Here is a 23,039-nt window from a genome sequence, read left to right as displayed (position 1 = left end):
CTGTGGCCAGAAGGTGATGCTGACCGGTGAGGGGCGTGCAGAGACATGAGGTGGGGTGGGGCTGCGGCTTGTTCTCGGGGCAGGAGAGGATCCGGGAAGGGCTTGGGACAGGAGACGTGCCAGGATGGGGGCGACGTTCCACGAAAGATGCGCTCCTTGCCACGGAGGAAAGTTTGGCGACACGGCGGAACAGGAGGCAGGCAGAGAAGAGGAGGGAATCTCGACATTTGTGACAAAACAAACGGGGATTAATCTAAGTGGAAGGAGGCGAAGTAAAATGCTGCGTGGTCTCATATGTCAGGTCTAAAATAAAACCGCAAACCCACGCTCCCAGATCACACTGGGGCTTGCCAGAGGCAGGAACGGAGGACGGGGCGGGTGCGAGGGATGAAGAAACTCAAATGGTACAACTTCAGTTATGAGACAAGTAAGCTCTGGGGCTGTCGCTACAGGCCGGGTGACATAGCGACTAATTCCAGGTGGCCTCTTCAAGCCAAGTTCCCACCCTGGGTCATTTCTCCTTACGCAGACCTATGGTGGCGAGCATTTCACAGTGGATACAAATACTGAGTCATTGGTACCCCCGAGACGGACATAATCTTCTATATCCACTTAAAGCACAGAAATTAACATAAAGGGGGGGAGGGGAAGAGAGAAGATTCACACTAATAATCAGGAAAGCAAACAAAGTAAGGAAAAGAAAATCAATGGATTTCCTGCCCTTGGTAGAACAGATACCTGATAGCTTCTTAACACCCAAAGACATGTTATTACCTCTCTCTCTGTCTCTCTGTCTGTCTGTCTGTCTCTCTCTCTCCAAATTGACTTCTTGGAGGTGCCATAGACATGGAAACATCTTGTTTACAATAAGCCACATCTATAACAAGCACACAGTTCATTGGCTTTTGAAAAAAAAAATGCATCCACTTGGGTAACCGTCACCACCACCACCATCTGGATCCTGTTCCTCACTGGGGACACCTTAGCAGCCAATCCCCCTTCTGCTACCGCCCCCACCTCAGAGCCTATGGCTACAGATTATTTTTGCATGCTCTAGAATCTCACATGCATGGAATCATACAGTCTGTCCTCACTGGCTTCTTCTGTCCTTACTTTGTTTGCTTTCCTGATTATTAGTGTGAATCTTCTCCCCCCTCCCTAATTTATGTTAATTTAAGTGGACATAGAAGATTATGTCCATCTCGGGTGTGCCAATGAATTTCTCTCATGCTGTGGAATGAATCCACATTCTATTGCTTTTCATGGCTGAGTCGTACTCCATCTGTGAAGCTGCCTCTTGCCTTCTCTCAGGAGCAAGACCAAACATGCGGTGGGTCCCCAGATTCCTATTGTCTAGTGACCTTGTAACCACTTTGATCTGGCCTCGTTCACAGGGAGGCTGCCTCAGACTTCATGGTGACCTCATCTCTTGATTACATCGCTTTTTTGCTGGTGCTTGACTGAACCTTGATGTTCATCATGGCCCTATGTACACAGAATCCACTGCTTGTGTTGCACGAAAGGGGCCGTGTTGCGTGATTGATTGCCCTGGAAGTGAAATGAAAGGTGATTGAGGGAGCAGGGGAATTAGTACAGGGGTTAGAATGCAATGTTTGATCTCCTCCCTGGAATTACTGGGTGTGGTCCTCAAGTATTGCTTAGGGGATAACCCTGGTGATCCCTGGTACCACAGGGCTGGAACAGCACCATATCCTCCTGTGCACGAACCCACTATTATATCAAAGAGGCTCACTTAATATTGTTGGAGATGGTTCCTGGAATCCCTGAGCACTGTTTTTGGGGGAACAACACCCCCCAAAAAGGTGAGTAAAGTCAACAAAAGTGGGAGTCGGGGATGATTAGGGTCAGTCAGACCTGGACTATTCCACCCCAGGAGAGTGGAATAGCAACTAAGGGATGGGAATTGTTGAAAGATTGCTTTCTGAAAAGTAATGAGGCTTGCAAACCTTCCAAAGAAAGGAAGTGCTGTCTCAGCACTGGAGAAGCTTCTCAGAATCTGGATGAAAGGTCAGTCTCAGAGCAATTCTTCTCATTGCCTTGATGATCTTGACCAAAGCAAAAAGGGTCCTAGTAAGGAAAGACTGAGCGATTCTGGTTCTGGGTGGTTCGAGCAGTCCAAACATCATTATTCTGCCCCTACGGGCCTGGTGGTGAGTGCTGTAACCGAAATGGGGGCAATCTTTGTGGAAAGGGTGAAGAAGCTGATGGAGGGACCATGCTTTCCAGAGCATCTTGGGTCCCGTGAGGCAAGAACCCTACCCACTATACAACATCTATGTCTCAAAAATATTTTTTAAAAATTTCAGTATTTTTTTTTAAATTCAGGCACCATGACTTACAGAGTTGTTCATTAGTTGAGTTTCAGGCACAGTGCTCCTACACCAGTCCCACCACCAGCGTCAACTTTACCTTCATCACTGTCCCCAAGTTTCTTCCTATGCCGTAGCCTGTCTCCTTGATGGACACTCCTTTTGGTTTTTTTTTTTTTTTTTTTTTTTTTTTTTTTTAATTTTTATTATATCACCATGTGGAAAGTTACAAAGTTTTCAGGTTTATGTCTCAGTTATACAATATTTAAACACCATCCCTTCACCAGTGCACATATTCCACCACCAAAATCCCCAGTATACCCCCCGCCACAGCCCCCCTAACTGTATAACTGATGAATTTCACTTCATTTTCTCTCTACCTTGCTTACATTCCATATTTCAAAACAAAACTCACTATTGTTGTTGGAGTTTCCCCCCAAGGAAGACAGCCCTACTAAGGAAGCATTTGATAATTGGTTTGTCATTAAAAGATTGTATGTTTTCAGTTTTTAGAAAAGGTCGCGCGGCCGCGTTAGCGGCCGCGCGGCTCGGATGTGTTCCAGTCCCGCAACCCGGAGCCGTGTTAGTTGCTTCTCAGTGTCGCCAGGGTTCCATCCGGAGAAGGTGTACCAGCTGTACCTCCTCCGTCTGGATCCCTGGTGTTGTTGGCCCGGATTCGGGTCCGGAGCATTTCTCCGGCCGCGTTGCTCACCAGACTGCCTGGCCTCTTCTCTGTTGAAGGTGGGAAGATGGCGCCGAGGGTGGGTCGAGGGCGGGACTTCTGGCGGCCGGGACCATTTGGAGTTTGGGCAGGCGCTGCCCCACTCCAGTGCCCCCCCGCGGCTCGGATGTGTTCCAGTCCCGCAACCCGGAGCCGTGTTAGTTGCTTCTCAGTGTCGCCAGGGTTCCATCCGGAGAAGGTGTACCAGCTGTACCTCCTCCGTCTGGATCCCTGGTGTTGTTGGCCCGGATTCGGGTCCGGAGCATTTCTCCGGCCGCGTTGCTCACCAGACTGCCTGGCCTCTTCTCTGTTGAAGGTGGGAAGATGGCGCCGAGGGTGGGTCGAGGGCGGGACTTCTGGCGGCCGGGACCATTTGGAGTTTGGGCAGGCGCTGCCCCACTCCAGTGCCCCCCCGCGGCTCGGATGTGTTCCAGTCCCGCAACCCGGAGCCGTGTTAGTTGCTTCTCAGTGTCGCCAGGGTTCCATCCGGAGAAGGTGTACCAGCTGTACCTCCTCCGTCTGGATCCCTGGTGTTGTTGGCCCGGATTCGGGTCCGGAGCATTTCTCCGGCCGCGTTGCTCACCAGACTGCCTGGCCTCTTCTCTGTTGAAGGTGGGAAGATGGCGCCGAGGGTGGGTCGAGGGCGGGACTTCTGGCGGCCGGGACCATTTGGAGTTTGGGCAGGCGCTGCCCCACTCCAGTGCCCCCCCGCGGCTCGGATGTGTTCCAGTCCCGCAACCCGGAGCCGTGTTAGTTGCTTCTCAGTGTCGCCAGGGTTCCATCCGGAGAAGGTGTACCAGCTGTACCTCCTCCGTCTGGATCCCTGGTGTTGTTGGCCCGGATTCGGGTCCGGAGCATTTCTCCGGCCGCGTTGCTCACCAGACTGCCTGGCCTCTTCTCTGTTGAAGGTGGGAAGATGGCGCCGAGGGTGGGTCGAGGGCGGGACTTCTGGCGGCCGGGACCATTTGGAGTTTGGGCAGGCGCTGCCCCACTCCAGTGCCCCCCCGCGGCTCGGATGTGTTCCAGTCCCGCAACCCGGAGCCGTGTTAGTTGCTTCTCAGTGTCGCCAGGGTTCCATCCGGAGAAGGTGTACCAGCTGTACCTCCTCCGTCTGGATCCCTGGTGTTGTTGGCCCGGATTCGGGTCCGGAGCATTTCTCCGGCCGCGTTGCTCACCAGACTGCCTGGCCTCTTCTCTGTTGAAGGTGGGAAGATGGCGCCGAGGGTGGGTCGAGGGCGGGACTTCTGGCGGCCGGGACCATTTGGAGTTTGGGCAGGCGCTGCCCCACTCCAGTGCCCCCCCGCGGCTCGGATGTGTTCCAGTCCCGCAACCCGGAGCCGTGTTAGTTGCTTCTCAGTGTCGCCAGGGTTCCATCCGGAGAAGGTGTACCAGCTGTACCTCCTCCGTCTGGATCCCTGGTGTTGTTGGCCCGGATTCGGGTCCGGAGCATTTCTCCGGCCGCGTTGCTCACCAGACTGCCTGGCCTCTTCTCTGTTGAAGGTGGGAAGATGGCGCCGAGGGTGGGTCGAGGGCGGGACTTCTGGCGGCCGGGACCATTTGGAGTTTGGGCAGGCGCTGCCCCACTCCAGTGCCCCCCCGCGGCTCGGATGTGTTCCAGTCCCGCAACCCGGAGCCGTGTTAGTTGCTTCTCAGTGTCGCCAGGGTTCCATCCGGAGAAGGTGTACCAGCTGTACCTCCTCCGTCTGGATCCCTGGTGTTGTTGGCCCGGATTCGGGTCCGGAGCATTTCTCCGGCCGCGTTGCTCACCAGACTGCCTGGCCTCTTCTCTGTTGAAGGTGGGAAGATGGCGCCGAGGGTGGGTCGAGGGCGGGACTTCTGGCGGCCGGGACCATTTGGAGTTTGGGCAGGCGCTGCCCCACTCCAGTGCCCCCCCGCGGCTCGGATGTGTTCCAGTCCCGCAACCCGGAGCCGTGTTAGTTGCTTCTCAGTGTCGCCAGGGTTCCATCCGGAGAAGGTGTACCAGCTGTACCTCCTCCGTCTGGATCCCTGGTGTTGTTGGCCCGGATTCGGGTCCGGAGCATTTCTCCGGCCGCGTTGCTCACCAGACTGCCTGGCCTCTTCTCTGTTGAAGGTGGGAAGATGGCGCCGAGGGTGGGTCGAGGGCGGGACTTCTGGCGGCCGGGACCATTTGGAGTTTGGGCAGGCGCTGCCCCACTCCAGTGCCCCCCCGCGGCTCGGATGTGTTCCAGTCCCGCAACCCGGAGCCGTGTTAGTTGCTTCTCAGTGTCGCCAGGGTTCCATCCGGAGAAGGTGTACCAGCTGTACCTCCTCCGTCTGGATCCCTGGTGTTGTTGGCCCGGATTCGGGTCCGGAGCATTTCTCCGGCCGCGTTGCTCACCAGACTGCCTGGCCTCTTCTCTGTTGAAGGTGGGAAGATGGCGCCGAGGGTGGGTCGAGGGCGGGACTTCTGGCGGCCGGGACCATTTGGAGTTTGGGCAGGCGCTGCCCCACTCCAGTGCCCCCCCGCGGCTCGGATGTGTTCCAGTCCCGCAACCCGGAGCCGTGTTAGTTGCTTCTCAGTGTCGCCAGGGTTCCATCCGGAGAAGGTGTACCAGCTGTACCTCCTCCGTCTGGATCCCTGGTGTTGTTGGCCCGGATTCGGGTCCGGAGCATTTCTCCGGCCGCGTTGCTCACCAGACTGCCTGGCCTCTTCTCTGTTGAAGGTGGGAAGATGGCGCCGAGGGTGGGTCGAGGGCGGGACTTCTGGCGGCCGGGACCATTTGGAGTTTGGGCAGGCGCTGCCCCACTCCAGTGCCCCCCCGCGGCTCGGATGTGTTCCAGTCCCGCAACCCGGAGCCGTGTTAGTTGCTTCTCAGTGTCGCCAGGGTTCCATCCGGAGAAGGTGTACCAGCTGTACCTCCTCCGTCTGGATCCCTGGTGTTGTTGGCCCGGATTCGGGTCCGGAGCATTTCTCCGGCCGCGTTGCTCACCAGACTGCCTGGCCTCTTCTCTGTTGAAGGTGGGAAGATGGCGCCGAGGGTGGGTCGAGGGCGGGACTTCTGGCGGCCGGGACCATTTGGAGTTTGGGCAGGCGCTGCCCCACTCCAGTGCCCCCCCGCGGCTCGGATGTGTTCCAGTCCCGCAACCCGGAGCCGTGTTAGTTGCTTCTCAGTGTCGCCAGGGTTCCATCCGGAGAAGGTGTACCAGCTGTACCTCCTCCGTCTGGATCCCTGGTGTTGTTGGCCCGGATTCGGGTCCGGAGCATTTCTCCGGCCGCGTTGCTCACCAGACTGCCTCTTGGTTTTGTTTTTTAATTATTTTAAATAATTAATATTTTAAATATCCACCAGGATCTCACCATTCTACAAGGAAGTGATCATTGATGTACAGAGAGGGGTTCGGCAGGGCGATACCATTTCACCGAAACTCTTTGGTGTCACCCTCGAGAACGTCATGAGATGACTGGAATGGGAAGGAATGGGAGTAAAGATAGACGGTCGGCAATTACACCACCTCTGCTTCGCTGATGATATCATTCTCATAATGCCAAACATTAGCCAAGCGGCACAAATTCTGGCCGACTTCGACTGCGAGTGTGGAAAGGTCGGAATGCAGCTGAACCTCAACAAGACAATGCTCATGAAAAATGAACTAGTCCCTGATGCTCCATCTGCTCTCAATGGAACGAACATCTCCGAATACAGCAGCTATGTGTACCTGGGTCGAGAACTCAACATGAGGAACGACTTGGCACCAGAACTGCGCAGGAGGAAGAGAGCAGCGTGGAATGCCTTCAAGAGCATCGAAGAAGTGGTTAAGAGGAGGAAGGACCTCCGACTCCGGGCACATCTTTTCGATTCCACCATTCTTCCTGCACTAACGTATGCCTCAGAGACCTACGCAAACAAGATGAGAATGCTATTCGGGTATCCCAAAGAGGAGTTGAAAGAGCTATGCTAGGAGTATCATGTCTCACTCAAGTGAGAGAAGGAATCTGGAGTTCCCACCTCCATCAACGGTCAAGAATCTGGGACTCTGTCTCGTTTGCCAAGACATCAAAAATCAGATGGGCTGGACATGTAATGCAATTCAGAGATGACCGCTGGACTAGAGCTGTTACAAACTGGATTCCACGGGATGTCAAAAGACCGAGTGGCCGAGCACCAACAAGATAGCCAGACTTCCTCGTCAAAACCCTGAATGAACGGTTTGAGGCTCTTCCTGTTCCTGGAGTGAGCAGATATCATTGGGCTACACTAGCTTGTGACAGGGACAAATGGAGACGTTACTGGCGTCCACTCGAGCAAATCAAAGATCAACAGGAAGACAGGTGATACAAGTGAAGTGATTTTTAATTATTTTATTTTTCTTATTGAATGACCATGAGGTATAGTTACAAAGTTGTTCACCATTAGGTTTCTGTCATACAATGTTCCAATACCCTTCCTTTCGCCAGTGTACATTTCCACCACCAATGTCCCCAGTTTCCCTCTCACAATGCCACACTGCTGCCCCCCACCCGCCTGCCTCTGTGAAAGCCTCTTCTCTCTCTCTCTCTTTATCTCTCTCTCCCTCACACTCTCTCTCTCTTTATCTCTATCTCTCTCTCTCTATCTCTCTCTCTCACACACTCTCTCTCTCTTTCCTTTTGGGCATAATAATTTGAAATATACAGATACTGAGTAGTATCTGTATATGATATATTTACAGATATATATATATAAATAAATACTATATATTTACAGATATACAGTATCTGTAAATACAAACACTAAAAGGTCATGGGACTACCCCTTTACCTACTTCCAGCTCTCAGTTCCTGTCCAGAGTGATCATTTCCAGCTATCACTGCTATTGTGAGCTTCTCTGCCCTCACTGCCCTCCTGCCTCTACCACTTGTAGCAAACTTCCAACCCTGGGTCACTGCTCCTGGTCCTTCTCTCTACTGTCCCTGGGTAACAGTCTCTTACTGTATATATTTTTTATATCCCACAAATGAGTGCGATCATTCTATGTCTGTCCTTCTCCTTCTGATTTGTTTCACTCAACATGATATTCTCTATGTCCATCCATTTATAAGCAAATATCAAGAATTCACTTTTCCTGGTGGCTGCAAAGTATTCCATTGCATAGGTGTACCATAGTTTCCTTATCTACTCACCTGTTCTTGGGCACTCGGGTTGCTTCCAGATACTGGCTATTGTGAATAGTGCTGCAATGAACATACAAGTGCAGATGTCATTTCTGCTGTATGTTTGGGGGCCCCTGAGGTATATATCCAGAAGTGATGTCGCAGGGGCATATGGAGGCTCAGTTTCTATTTTTTTAAGGGATGCCCATATTGTTTTCCAAAAGAGCTGGACCAGTCAGCATTCCCACTAACAATGAACAAGAGTCCCTTTCTACCTGCATCCACACCAGCACTGGTTGTTCTTGTTGTTTTTAATGTGTGCCAGTTTCTGTGGCATGAGATGATATTTCATTGTTGTTTTGATCTGCATCTTCCTGATGATTACTGATGTAGAGCAATTTCTTATTGTGCCTTTTGGTCATTTGTATTTCTTCTTTGAGGAAGTTTCTGTTCATTTCTTGCTTTATCAGTGGTGTTTTATCTGTGAAGATGCCTTTATTTTCAATGTTATAGGAGGGTTCTGCTTATGTTTTCCTCTACGTATCTATGGCTTCGGGCCTGATATTGAGATATTTCATCCATTTTGATCTGACTTTTATGCCTAGTGTTAGAAAGAGATCTGAGTTCTAATACCCAAGAATGTTAGTATATATTACCAGGATGTTGGCTCCATAGCTTGAAAGGTGGCCTCACACACTGGGGGAAAGTCATCCCAGATAGAGAAGGGAACACCAAGTAATATGTGACTGGAGATCCTGCACAGGAAGGGAGATGCATGCTGAAAATAGACTAGAGACTGAACAGGATGACCACTCAATACCTCTATTTCAGGCCACAACACCCAAAAGGAAAGAGAGATATCAAATTGGAATGCCTCGACAGAGGAGGGGTGGGGTGGGGGGATAGGACTGGGGGTGGGAGGGATACTGGGTTCATTGGTGGTGGAGAATGGACACTGGTGGAGGGATGGGCTCTTAAGCATTGCATGAAGGAAAAACAAGAACAAAAATGTGTGAATCTGTAACTGTATCCTCACTGTGACTCACTAATTAATAAATAAATAGAAAAAAAAGAAAGAGGTCTGAGTTCTTTTTTCTTAGCATGTCACTGCCCAGTTTTCCCAGCACCACTTGTTGAAGAGGCTTTCTTTGCCCCACTTCATATTTCTTGCTTCTTTATCAAAGATTAAGTGCCCTTGACCCTGGTACCTCATGTTCACCTGTTCTTGCTTCCCCACCAATTTCTTTCCATCACTGGTCCTCAGTGAAAAAAAAGCTGGTCTTGCTCAGAAACTATTCCAGTGGTTCAAAGCAAGGGCCTGAGGATGGGCACTGCTCGGGCCCTTGTGTGCAGGGATGCTCTGGGCCCCCCAGCGTGCTTGTGGTCCTCCCAGACTGAATCCAGGGATGCACAGGGGGCTCGAAGTATTTGGGAGACCATGTGCCAGGAATGGGCTACATGCAGGACACCTGTCATCCCCTCTGCCTCGCTCTCTCGTCTCAACATGGATCCGTTTTTGATCAATTTAATTTCTTCTCCATGCACCCAAGTATTGTTTCACAAAAGTCTTTCTTTTTCTATTAACTGTGATGTTCCAAAGGAAAGATATGTACAATGAATAAATCCAGCTCTGACACCGAGGTGTTTCCATGTTTTTTTTTTATTAGTGAATCACCATGAGTTACAGTTACAAACTTATGAACTTTCATGTTTGCATTTTGTTTACATCCCTCCATCAGTGCCCAGTCCCCTCCCCCTCCATGTTCTTTTCAAAGAAATTGGTGGACACATCGCTAAGATTGGAGGGAGAAGGAGGGGAATGGTGGGAAAAGAAGGATCGTGTTTAAGGTGGCCAGACAGAGCTGTTGTAACAGCAACCCAACCCCTCCCAAATACCATTTTTTGGGAAGATAGGTGCACACACAGAAGTTCTCAGGACTTGCTCCTGGCTCTGCACTCAGGGATCACTCCTGGCAGTCTCAGGAATCCTATAGGGTGAGGTGTGTGTGTGTGGGGGGGGGGGGTGCAGTCATGTTCAAAGCAAGCATTCTACCCACCATACTGTTGCTCTGGCCCTAAATCTCAGTGTTTTTTGTTTGTTCTTCTTCTACTTTTTAATTCAGTTAAGGTTTCCTGCTCTCTCAGGGGATTGGCCAGTGGGAGCCAGGAAGCCCGCCCACTTGACTTTCAGGCTCCATCACTGTCACTACCATTTCATTGGCCAACTCTAGTCACATGTCTAGAGGGCCAGTGGTGTGAGACAGAACCTGGATATTGGCTGAAGCTCAACTTCCTATCCCACAGGAGGTTGGTACTGGAAGATTATTCTGAAATGTTCAGTTATTTCAACACACTCTCACATTTTTATTTTAATTTTTTATTAGTGACTCACCGTGAGGTACAGTTACAGACTTACAAACTTTCATCCTTGCGTTTCAGTCATACAATGCTTGAGTACCCATCCCTCCACCATTTTCCACCACCAATGGGCCCAGCATCCCTCCTACCACCCTCACCCTGTCCCCTCCACCCCACCCTGCCTCTGTGGCAGGGTATTCCCTTTTGCTCTCTCTCTCCTTTGGGGTGTTGTGGTTTGCTATAGAGGTATTAAGTGGCCATCATGTTCAGTCTATATTTTCAGCACGCATCTCCCATCCCAAGCGGGCCCTCCTAGCACCCTTTGCTTGGTTGTCCCTTCTCTATTTGAGCTGCCTTTTCCCCCAGCATGCAAGGCCAGCTTCCAAGCTGTCTCACGACATTTTCAAAGTCAATCTATCCCTCACTTCTGAAAGTGTAATTGGGTAGAAATTAACTGTGAAGGTGCAATTCCAACTCCACCTGTATGATCTTGGGTAATCCATCTAACTATTTTATGCCTCAATTTATCCATTTACAAAATATAGAATTGTAAGGGCATCGGCGTTACAAAGATTCTCCTCCCCTCCGCACAGTATTATTTTAAGCAATGGTTGAACTAACGGAGCAATAACAGATAGTACTATACCGTGCAAAAATTTTAATTATCATTAGGATAGTTAAGCGATAAGTCTTTCCTAAGAACAGGGAAATTAAGAAAAATCTCTTAGTTACAAATTAAAATGGGAAAAGCTAAATTATTTCCTATCTACCATCAGTAGCTAGTAATGCGGCAGAACGAGCCACAGTAGACTCACATAGCTATAGAAAGGTTGGGAAAGGCCTAAACACAGAACTCCACATGAAAGAAGGAAGGAATCCCTCTGCGTGGTAAATGCAATAATTGATACCATGGTGACCCTCATAAATACTGGCTCAAAAATAACCCAAGAGGATAGAGGTGAAGGTTTTAATGTTCTGTCTGGGATGGTACTTACCCGCAAGCTCACTCATTTGACAGTCAGAAGCCAGATTTCTATTTAAGCCTGGTATCCTGAAAATGCTCTTCAGTGAAGAGGAGACTAGAATGAATCACTCCAACAGCCTGGAGATGCAGCAAAGAAGCTTAGGCCTTCTGAGGCTCCAAGAGGCAGGGGAGGGAGGGGCGAATTCTAGACTAACCGTGGTCTGAAGTCTTAATTTATATTAATAACTTGTTGCAAACATAAAAGTTTCCATCTATATCTCAAAAATAAGGACTTCTGTCTAAAAGATAAGTGAGTTTCTGAGTGTGAAAGTCAGCTGAGGGGGGAAAAAAAAAAGGAAAAGAAAGGATTAGCGGACTAAGAAATTTAAATCACAAATTAGCCCAAAGTACGAAGTAAACAGGCTTAAATTATTGCAATAAAATAAGGAAAAGAAAATAGAAGCAAAAAAAGGGGGGCAATATGAAAACAAACAAAAACACTGTTTACTTAAAAATAAAGCAGATACAACTTGTAGAAATCAGTTAAAGTCATTATTGAAATGTAAAATTACACAGGCGTGAATATTTCAAGACAAAGAATCCAAAGGCTCTGCAGATGGAGCAAAGAGATGGAAATAGGATTAAGAGATATGAAGGAGGAAGATAAAGGATTCAGCAAGCAGCTAACAGGATGGTGGGGGCGGGGCGGGGGGCGATCGGCTAAGCAGGAAAATGCTACAGATTCTCTGGAATTCAGATAAGAATTTCCCTCGAATGCTCAGGGGGAAGAATCAAACATCACAGGCAAGATGCATAAAAATGAATTCACACCCAAACGCCAGGTGAGAGAAACTGATAAAAATATTTTTTAAAAAGGCAAAGAGAAGGGTACTGGGAGATAGTCCAGTGGTTAGGGCACATCCCTGGCACGTGCCCCTCCCTGGCTTGGTGCCCAGAACCACACGGTCTCCTGAGCAAGCCTGGGCGCAGGCCTGGACGCCCCTGAACACCACCAGGCCCTGGCACTGCCAGGCACACACAGCGTGATGTTCTCAGCCCGAGCACTGAACAGCCAGCCCTGTTGGCCAAGAATCAGGGTGTGTGTGTGTGGGGGGTGGTGTCCCGAGAATGCTGAGCACAGATTGAAAGGTACCCCAACTCTCCCAACAGAAAGCCAAGGGCAATTGAAAAAGAAAAGGCATCAAAGTAACCAGACCAAAGAACAGCAGAAAAGAAACATACTATCCAGCAATCACTAACAGGCAGGAACAAGCAGCCAGTGAGAAAAGATGCCAGGTACCCACAGACGCAGAGTGCTGAGAGATGACCCCGCTCTCAGGCTCTCGTACCCGGCCAAAGCATCCCTCCAAAAGCTTAAAGGAAAACTGTTTAAAGAAAAAGTTATCACTGTCACTGTATCACTGTCATCCCGTTGATCATTGATTTTCTAGAGCGGGCGCCAGTAACGTCTCCATTCGTTCTAGACCTGAGATTTTAGCAGCCTCTCTCTTCTCTCTCTCTTTCTCTCTCTCTCTCTCTCTCTCTCTGTTTGCTTTTTGGATCACACCCAGTGATGCACAGGGGTTACTCCTGGCTCTGCACTCAGGAATCACCCCTGGTGGTGCTCAGGGGACCCTATGGGATGCTGGGAATCGAACCTGGGTCGGCCGCGTGCAAGGCAAACGCCCTACCCGCTGTGCTGTTGCTCCAGCCCCCCCCCCTCTTTTTTTATAGTATTGCATTTTATTGTGATTTATCCTCATGTTTTTAAATTTTTAATTAGAGAATCACTGTGATGTACACTTACAAACTTATGAGCTTTTGTGTTTGCATTTCACTCATACAGTGATCATTTACCCATCCCTCCACCAGTGCCCATTCACCTCCACCAATGACCCCAGTATCCCTCTCATCACCCCCACCCCATCCCCCACCACCTCACTCTGCCTCTGCAGCAGGGCATTCCCTTTTGTTCTCTCTCCTTTTGGGTGTTGTAGTTTGCAATAGAGGTATTGAGTTTGGTCTATAGTCTACTATCAGTTCGCATCTTCCAACCCGAATGGGTCCTCCCAACATCCTCTACTTGGTGTTCCCTTCTCTATCTGAGCTGCCTTTTCCCCCAGCATGTGAAGCAAATTTCCAAACTGTGGGGCAGACCTCCTGGTCCTTATCTCTACTACTCTTGGGTGTTAGTCTCCCACTCTGTTATTTTATATTCCACGAGTGAGTGCGATCTTTCTATGTCTTTAGCAGCTTCTCTTTACTCGTTCTTCCCAAAGGTGCCGCATTGGAGGCTCTTTCAGGATAAGGGGAATGAGATCCATCATTGTTACTGTATTTGGCATAACATATATGCCACGGAGAGCTTGCCAGGCTCTGCCGTGTGGGCAGGATGCTCTTGGTACCTTGCCAGTTTCTCTGAGAGGGGAAACTGGGCTATAAGAGGTCGTGCGCTTCTGGGAGTGTTGTTTTATAGTTTGTGGATCTTGGCCATTGATAGGATTACACTGGGGGGGGGCAGTTTGTGGGTGTGGCTGCTGGGTGGAAAATGGGGGATCTGGGTGGAGGAGGCCCAGTCCCGAATGTAAAAATTTATAGTGACAACTATAAACGTTTATAGCGACATCTAGACTAGAGCTTAAAGAAGGTCAAGGATATTGCCAGAAAATAAAAAAAGGAACACTAAAGGAAGGTGTGAGTTAGAAGCAACAAGCCTGAATAAATGGTTGATAAACATATGCAGAAAAAGAAAAGATATGGCTTTAATACCAAAAATAAACAATGACCATTGGGAAAAGTTTGTCTGTAAATCAGAGGGAATTAAAATCATGAACAGAACGATATAGCAGATGTGAGATACTTAAAAATCTAACACCCTTTATTAAAGCAATGCTCCTTCGACTTGACTGCACAGCCAATCATTTGTGAAGCATTAAAAAGTCTTGGTGTCCAGACTATGTTCCAAGCCAACTAAATTAGACTCTCCAGGGGTAGTACTTAGGAAACAAACAAGCAAAAAACCAAATAAACATTTCTTATGTGATGCATTGCACAGCCAGGCTCAAAAAGCAGTCATGTGAGTCTCCATCTTGGCCATTCTTAACATCACTGAAGAGCTTTTGAAAACTACTATGTCTGAAACCCCCACACACACATACAAATGGACACCCCTCCATATGGAGGCTTATGATGGAAAACTCTGAAGAAGACACAAACTTTACATCTTAGTGCAAGGTGTGTGTGTGTTGTGGGTTGTGTGTGTTCACAAAAATGATCCACAGGATGCTGAAGATATGAAGGGTGGAGTTTGGGTTATTCCTTAACCATTCAGATTTTAAATCTCTCCCTTCCACAGCCCATGGTGCAAAAGCAATAGAATTGTTGCTGTGACTCCGGGTTCTGTTTAATGTTACAGACATCACGCAAGGGCTGCTGAGTAGTAATTTGGTCTGCCACCAACCAAGAAAATGATAAGGACTTGGAGAAAACAAGAAGAGCAGCTTTCAGCTGCTAGATGAGGCAAACACAATAATTATATGTTCCCTTAAAAAGACTTTAATATACTTTCAAAACACATATATAAAGAGTACTTAAATTTTTTTCCCCTCAAAAATCTTCTCCTGTAAAATTGGCATGAGACACACTGTCTTTTGGCTCAGAGAAGATGTCAGATTAGCACGGGGGAGGCCACCACTCCCCAAAATAGGTTTGGAGGAGCCCCTGATGCTGGGATGAGGTTGGGTAGGGTCAGTGGATTTGTGAAACCAAAGTTGAAAAGATTAAGAACCTCCAAGAAGAACTGAATGTGGCGTCGCTCAGAGAATGGTCAGGGACCATCTTAATCTTAAATGAAAGTGGGCTAGGTCTCTTGCGTGGAGAGAGGTGAAGAGAGCTCATCTGGGGATAAGTCTAGTCTCTCCACTCTGCCTTGAAAAAAGAAAAACACCGCAGCTAGCTGGTCTCACGTATAAAGGCAGAAAGATTTCAGTCAGACAAAGGAGCTCATACAGAATATGCCATTGAACCATTCGGACTGATGGGGACTAGGCAAGGAGTCCTGTAGAACTGTGAGCAAACAAGACGCAATTCTCTGCATTTACAGAGAAGCTGAAATGGAGAACAAGAGAGAGCAATGCTCAGCTCTTCCAGTCATTACATTAAAACATCATAGCAATGAGGCACTCCGCGCTATACCCATCAGGTAGAAACAATGGGGAGATTAGATCATACAAACCGGATAGAAAACAATGGGGGCAACTAGATAATCCAAATATTGGTCTGGATGTGGGCAACGGGGTCCCGCATGCACTCCTGGCTGGGATGTGACAGGGTTGGTGTTTGGGGGGTGAAAGTCGACAGTACTTACTAAAATGAAGGTATTCTCTGACCAGCAAATCTCCCTACTGAAGTTTGCACACGAACAAGAAAATTCACGGGGCTGAAAAGGTTAAGAAACCTATGAGGTTATTGCTAGGGAAGCGGAGAAATGAAGATGTTGGTATGTATTCAGGAATGCAATGTAGTATTCCAAAGCATTTGGCTAGAAGTCTGTACAGCAATACAAACAGATCTTAAAACACTTACGATGGGCAAAAAGGGAAGAAATATAATTAGACCTATTGAGCATTGCCACTTAGGCAAGTCAAAAACACATACATAAAGTAGTACTATCTCTTTTTCGAAAGTGTGTGCATTTCTCACACATAAATCAAATACATTGGATTGAGTGCCAGAAGGCTAGGGGAAGGAGGAGAACCAATCAAGAATGAAGGGAAAACAAAATAACAGCAGACGGAGAGCCTTGCATGGAGTGAAGGTAAGAGCAGATCGTGATCAAGATTTAAAATGGAATCAAGCAGGAAGCTTTTTTTGTCAACTGGCTGTCTAAACACCTGCAATTAAGGCAAACTTTCCCCCTTTTCCTTTTCAGAGAGGCCACCTATATATGCGCTAGAAACTCTGAGTGTGTGTCTGGCTCAAGCCTTCCTTTTCATCAGTCTGTATCTGCATCAGAGCCAAGTGTCCTTTTTCATTTGTGGCTCTGTGTTTTGAAGTCCATTCTAAAACTTCATACCCCTGTTTGCCTTTTCCCGAATTTACTTACATGTCCCTCCTCTTAGTGCCTCAAGACTTTTGTGATCAATTTTTCATTTTGGAAGAAAACCCCATTTTTCTATAGGATTTTGAATTGCATGAAAACTAGTAGATTGGCTAAGAGCTGACACATGTTTTAAATAAAGCTGTTACATGAGAATAATTTTACGTTCGTTAACAAGCCATTACAGAGTTCCCCTGGATCCCACACCCGATGACTAACTTCTTAGTTACGATGAATGTGCTTTTGTTACTAAGAATGACTCAATGTTGAGCCACTATCAACCCAAGTTCAATGTTGATTCCAATGCCCTGGGATTCCCATGTCAGTTTTAGTGGTTATGTTTTTCTCAAGCTCTTTTAACTAGGACAATCCCACAGACCTCCCTGATTCCTTAAGCTCTTGACAGTTTGGAGGGTCCTCCCCAATCAGTGCCTGGGGGGGGGGCCAAGGTCATGGTTAACAGGGCTGGAAAGTTCAATGCTAATGCACAGGGATGCTTTGCTGCTTGAGTTCAGCACTGCTGTGGGCCACCAGGCCTATACCCGGAAATGCTTAAGGTTGCCACGTGGTACCAAAAATTGAACTCAGGTCCTTGAATATGAAAAATATGTGCCCCCCAATCACTGCACTGTCTCCTGGGCCCCTGATCCTAACTTGTTACAGAGTGTCTCTCCATTGTATCTAATGTTCTTCTCCTAAGACTGGAATGTGAGCTGTGGTGAAAGAACAAAGAAATAATGTATCACTTACCACTTACTCTCAACCAAGCCCATCACTGCACGTTGACCTTGAGTTGGTCAACCTGACCGTCGGAATTCTCCACTAAGTCGTCACACCCTTTCCTGGGGTCCTCTTTGGAAGGAAGTCCCTTCACCAACACATCCTTAGGGGTGAGGACTTGTGTTCCTCCTGATTAGCTGCATACATTCCTGGGAATTCTTCCTGCTGTCTATTCTCCTTAAGAACTTCCACCCTCGCTGGCTAGCAGACTCTTTCCGTTGACTCCGTGTCCCTTGGCAAATCTCCCATCATTCTCTTGGTTGTGTTTTGGTTTTGGGGGGCTTGCTTACTTCCGGTCACTGTGTGACCCGAGCTCATTGTCTCCATTTCCTGCCTGAGTCCTGGAATTGCCATTCCTCCCAGGAGTCCTGGTTCCTTTTCTTGGAGAACAGGATTAGACACCAAGATCTAGACTCCCGGTGGGTTTGTTCCTAATGTGGTATCAATGCCAAACTTGACAACTTAGTCTCAGCCCACTCAACAGGCACAGCTAGGCGACATAGGTGCGTTTACATACACCACACACACACACACACTCACACACACACAAACACACACACACCTCTACCTTTCTCTGTCTCCCTGTCACTAAGGTGATTTCCTGCATTTGGGATAAAGTCAAGTCATCTTTGTCACATCCTGCAGTCCGTGTTGGAATCGCTCCACCTCCTAAATGGGTTTAGAATTTAAAAACATTCTGGGTATATTTTTTCCACCTATTTTCACAAATGGAGTGACAGCCATGACAGGATGGTAAAGAACAGTTATTCTGCATTAAAACATTTCACATGTTGGGGGAAAAGTCAGCGGGGGTAGAGAAGGGACCTCTAAGTAAATGATGCTTGGAGGCTCGCTCGGGATGGGAGATGTGTGCTGAAAGTAGACTATGATGAACCACACGTGATGGCCACTTAGTACCTGTATTGCAAACCATAATACCCACAAGGAGAGAGAGAGAGAGTAAAAGGGAATGTGCATGCCACAGAGTTGGGGGTGGGGGGGGGAGGTAATGGGGTGGGGGGGGGTGGGAGGGAAACTGGGAACATTGGTGGTGGAGAATGGACACTGGTGGAGGGATGGGTACTCTATCATTGTATGACTGAAACATAATCACGAAAGTTTGTAAGTCTGTAACTGTATCTCACGGTGATTCATTAAAAAAAAATCATCTCCTGTACTTCACCCCTGTCTCCACCACATTCCCCGAGATTTCAATAGTCTCCACCCTTCTGCCTTTTCTAGGATGTCATGCAGTTGGAATTATGCAGTCTTTTCAGATTGATTTCTTTCACTTAACAATATGCATTCAAGGCTCTTCCACATCCCTTTGTGGCTTGATAGTTTATGACTTTGTTTTTTAATTAATGGGCCTTCCTTTTTTTCTTAAGAGAAGTTTTAGGTTTAGGGGAAATGGAGCAAAGTACAAAGTTGCCTGATACTCACCTCTGTGATACATCATTGTGTGGTGCTTTTTTTTTTAACCAGAACCATTGTTGGTTAAGATTAATTAGGGCTCCAAGTTTACAATGGGGTTCATTCCATAGATTTGAACAAATGTAGTCACCATTCCTGAATGGTTCAGAAATTTTTTAGGTTATTTGGTTGTTTTTTTTAAATATTTTTAAAAGAGGCTTTCCTTGCTCCACTTCACATTTCTTGCTCCCCTATCAAAGATTAAATGATCATATATTTGAGGGTGTGTGTCAGGATATTCAGCTACATGCAAAAAAATGGGCTCAGACCTCTACCTAACAACATGCACAAAAGTCAGATCAAGATGGATTAAAGACCTCAACATTAGACAGAATCCATCAGGTACACTGAATACAAGAATGGCAAAACCCTCCACGACATCGAAGCTAAAGCTATCTTTAAAGGTGACACACCATTGACCAAGCAGTGGAAACGGAGATAAAGAAATGGGACTACCTTAGACTGAGAAGCTTCTGCACCTCAAAAGATACAGTGACCAGAATACAAAGACAGCTTATGGAATTGCAAAGGATATTCACCCAAAACCCATCTGATAAGGGGTTGATATCAAGGATTTACAAGGCACTGGTTGAACTCCACAAAAAGAAAACATCCAACCCCATCAGAAAATGGGGCGATGAAATGAACAGAAAACTTTCTCAAAGAAGAAATCTGAATGGCCAAAAGACACATGAAAAAATGTTCTTCATCACTAATTATCAGGGAGATGCAGATCAAAACAACAATGAGATACCGTCTCACACCACAGAGGCTGGCCCACATCCAAAAGAACAAAAGCTACCAGTGTTGGTGTGAATGTGGGGGGAAAGGGACTCTCCTTCACTGCTGGTGGGAATGCCGACTGGTTCAGACCTTTTGGAAAACAGTATGCTTCTCAAAAAATTAGAAATTGAGCTCCCGGGGCTGGAGAGATAGCACAGCAGGTAGGGCATTTGCCTTGCATGCGGCTGACCCAGGTTCGATTCCCAGCATCCCATATGGTCCCCCGGGCACCTCCAGGAGTAATTCCTGAGTGCAAAGCCAGGAGTAAACCCTGAGCATTGCCAGGTGTGACCCAAAAAGCAAAAAAAAAAAATGAAATTGAGCTCCCATTTGACCCAGCAATACCACTTCTGGGAATATACCCCAGAGATGCAAAAAAGTATAGTAGAAATGACACCTGCACTAATGTGTTCATTGCAGCACTGTTTACAATAACCAGAATCTGGAAAAGACCCGAGTGCCCAAGAACAGATGAGTGGTTAAAGAAACTTTGGGTACATCTACACAATGGAATACTATGCAGCTGTTAGATAAGATGAAGTCATGAAATTTGCATATAAGTGGATTAACATGGAGAGTATCATGTTAAGTGAAATGAGTCAGAGAGGGACAGACATAGAAAGATTGCACTCATTTGTGGAATATAAAGAAACAGAATGGGAGATTAACATCCAAGAACAGTAGAGATAAGTACCAGGAGGATTACTCCACAGCTTAGAAGCTGGCCTTGCATGCTGGGGGGAAAGGCAGCTCAGATAGAGAAAGGACCACCAAGTAAAGGGTGTTAGGAGGGCTGAAAAGATACTATAGACCGAACATGATGGCCACTTAATACCTCTACTGCAAACCACAATACCCAAAAGGAGAGAGAGCAAAAGGGAATGCCCTGCCACAGAGGCGGGGTGGGGTGGAGGGGACGGGGTGGGGGTGGTGGGAGGGATAGGAGGGATGCTGGGCCCATTGGTGGTGGAGAATGGTGGCGGGATGGGTACTTGAGAATTGCATGACTGAAACGCAAGCATGAAAGTTTGTAAGTCTGTAACTGTACCTCACGGTGATTCACTAATAAAATTTTTTTAAAAAAATAACTCAAAAATTATTTTTTAATTGAATCACAGTGAGTATAGAGTTACAAATTGTTCATGGTTCGGTTTCAGTCAGTTTCTGTTTCAGTCAGTCTCTGTTCCAAAACCCATCCCTTCACCAGTGTATAGTTACCACGCCCATGTCCCCTGTTTCCCTCCCCTCAACCCAGCCTGCCTCTATGACAAACACTCTTCTTCTCTCTCTTTCTCTTTCCTTTTCCCTCTCTCTCTCTCTCTCTCTCTCTCTCTCTCTCTCTCTCTCTCTCTCTCTCTCTCTCTCTCTCTCTCGGGCATTATGGTTTGCAATACAGACTGAAAAGTTACCATGTATGTTTCTTTATTTACTTTCTTACTTCCAGCACTCGATTCTTGTCCAGAGTGATAGTTTTCAACTATTATTATCATAGCGGCCCCTTCTCCATCCTAACTGCCCTCTGCCCACCTCCCCCCCCCCCGCCACTCCGCCAACACACACACTTGTGGCAAGCTTCCAACCATTAGCCAGTCCTCCATGCAGATAATTTCACTACCCTAAAGGCCTCCACTTTTTTTATCCCCCCCTCTCCCAAACCCTGGCAGCCTCTATTTCACTCTCTCTGTGGTTTTGTCTTCTCCAGAGTGTCAGATAATTAGAGTCATACAGGACAGAACCGTCTAAGTGAGCTCTTTTGTTTAGCAATATACATTTAAGCAGCAAAGCCATTCCTTTTTGCCGGTTTGAGAGTTGATTTATTTTTACTGCTGAATAATATCGCATTGTATAGAGGTACTTCACTTTACTTACTATGCACTTCTTGAAATACAACTTGGTTGCTTCCAAGATGGGTCAATTATGAACAGAGCTGCCATAAACATTCATGAGCAAGTTTCTGCGTAGACATAACTTTTCAAATCATTTGAATAAGTACCTAGGAACGGGATTGCTGGATGTGCCGTAACAACTCTGGCTGGCTGGGTGGCCAATTGTCTGCCCAAGTGACTGTACCATTTCACAGTGAGCCACGAGGAGGATTTCTGTGGCTCCAGAAACTCGCCAGCATCAGCCTTGGTCGATGCTTCCTGGAAGACTTCCTGGAATATGGGACTAAGTCATTGCTCCAACTTGCAGTTTCCTGGTGGCAACTTATGTGTTGTGTGGAGCATCTTTTTTAAATTTTCTGTTATTTTGGGAGGGGCAAGGGAGGCACATCTGGCAGTGCTCGGGGATTACTGCTTGTTCTGTGCTCAGGGATCATTCCTGGTGGGACTCAGGGGATCATATGGGGCGCTGTGAATAGAACCCAGGTTACCTAATGCATGGCAAGCACCTTACCCATTGTGCTATTGCTCTGGCTTAGTTGTGATATTAATATGAATGTGTATGCGTGTGTGTGTGTGTGTGTGTAAGAAGTTCTTATCTAGAAATAAGGTCCCCGTATTGATTTTCTTAGCAAAATATGGCCACGTTTTTTATAGCGGTCGTCCATTTCTTGGTAAGCGTTCTTTTCAACAATTCCCATATAACTTGTCCCTGTTGCGAATGGAATCTCATTCAATGGTATTTCACTGGTAACTTACATTGTATAGAAAATGTAATCACTTCAGTTAAGGTGCCGTGTGTTTATACGGAAGCCTCCTAATTAATTCCTGTTATTTTTTTGTACTCTTGGGAAACAGGTATATAAACATATCATTGGCAAGTAATTATAATTTTGTTTCTTCGTGTCTGAGAAGCGTACTTCTTATTTATGGGTCACATGTAATTGGGGAAGCTAGAAACTGCAGGAAAATGTTTAATAAAAATGATGGAAGCCAACATCCACCCTTTATTCCTCCTTTCGATTAGACTTGACGGTGAAGGTGACTGATTAAAGATGGTTTTCAAGGTGGATTAAAGAAGAATTCTTCTAAGTGGGTCATTCCTCTTAGGGGATTTGACAATTCGCTCAGTTCCATGTTGACAATGAAGTCATTTTCATATGGAAAAATGTTCGCACTTTATCTTTCAATCAAAGATTGGATCCAGGACCCTCAGCAGGGTGTGGTCTGCAGCGTGGTACTAGGAGGCTCCCTCTACCTGCCCCCCACCCCCACTGCTTGTCACGAGAGCTGAGCCCCCCCCCCCCCAACCTCTCACCTCACTGGGCAACTTTCAAGAATAAGCAAAGTCTCCTCAGGATGAAAAAACACCAACCCAGGGGCCGGAGTGATAGTAGTGTGGGTAGTGCGCTTACTTGACACAGATTTGAGCCCTGACACTCCATATGGTCCCCTGGACCCCATCAGGAGTGATCCCTGTGCACCACAGTTTGTGGCCCCTGCAAATGAAAAAAAATAAATAAAGGGAAAAAAACCCCATCCTGCATAAATTAAAAT

Source organism: Sorex araneus, chromosome 4 (assembly GCF_027595985.1).
Source record: "Sorex araneus isolate mSorAra2 chromosome 4, mSorAra2.pri, whole genome shotgun sequence".
Classification (NCBI taxonomy): Eukaryota; Metazoa; Chordata; class Mammalia; order Eulipotyphla; family Soricidae; genus Sorex; species Sorex araneus.
Note: the sequence above shows the minus strand (reverse complement) of the source record.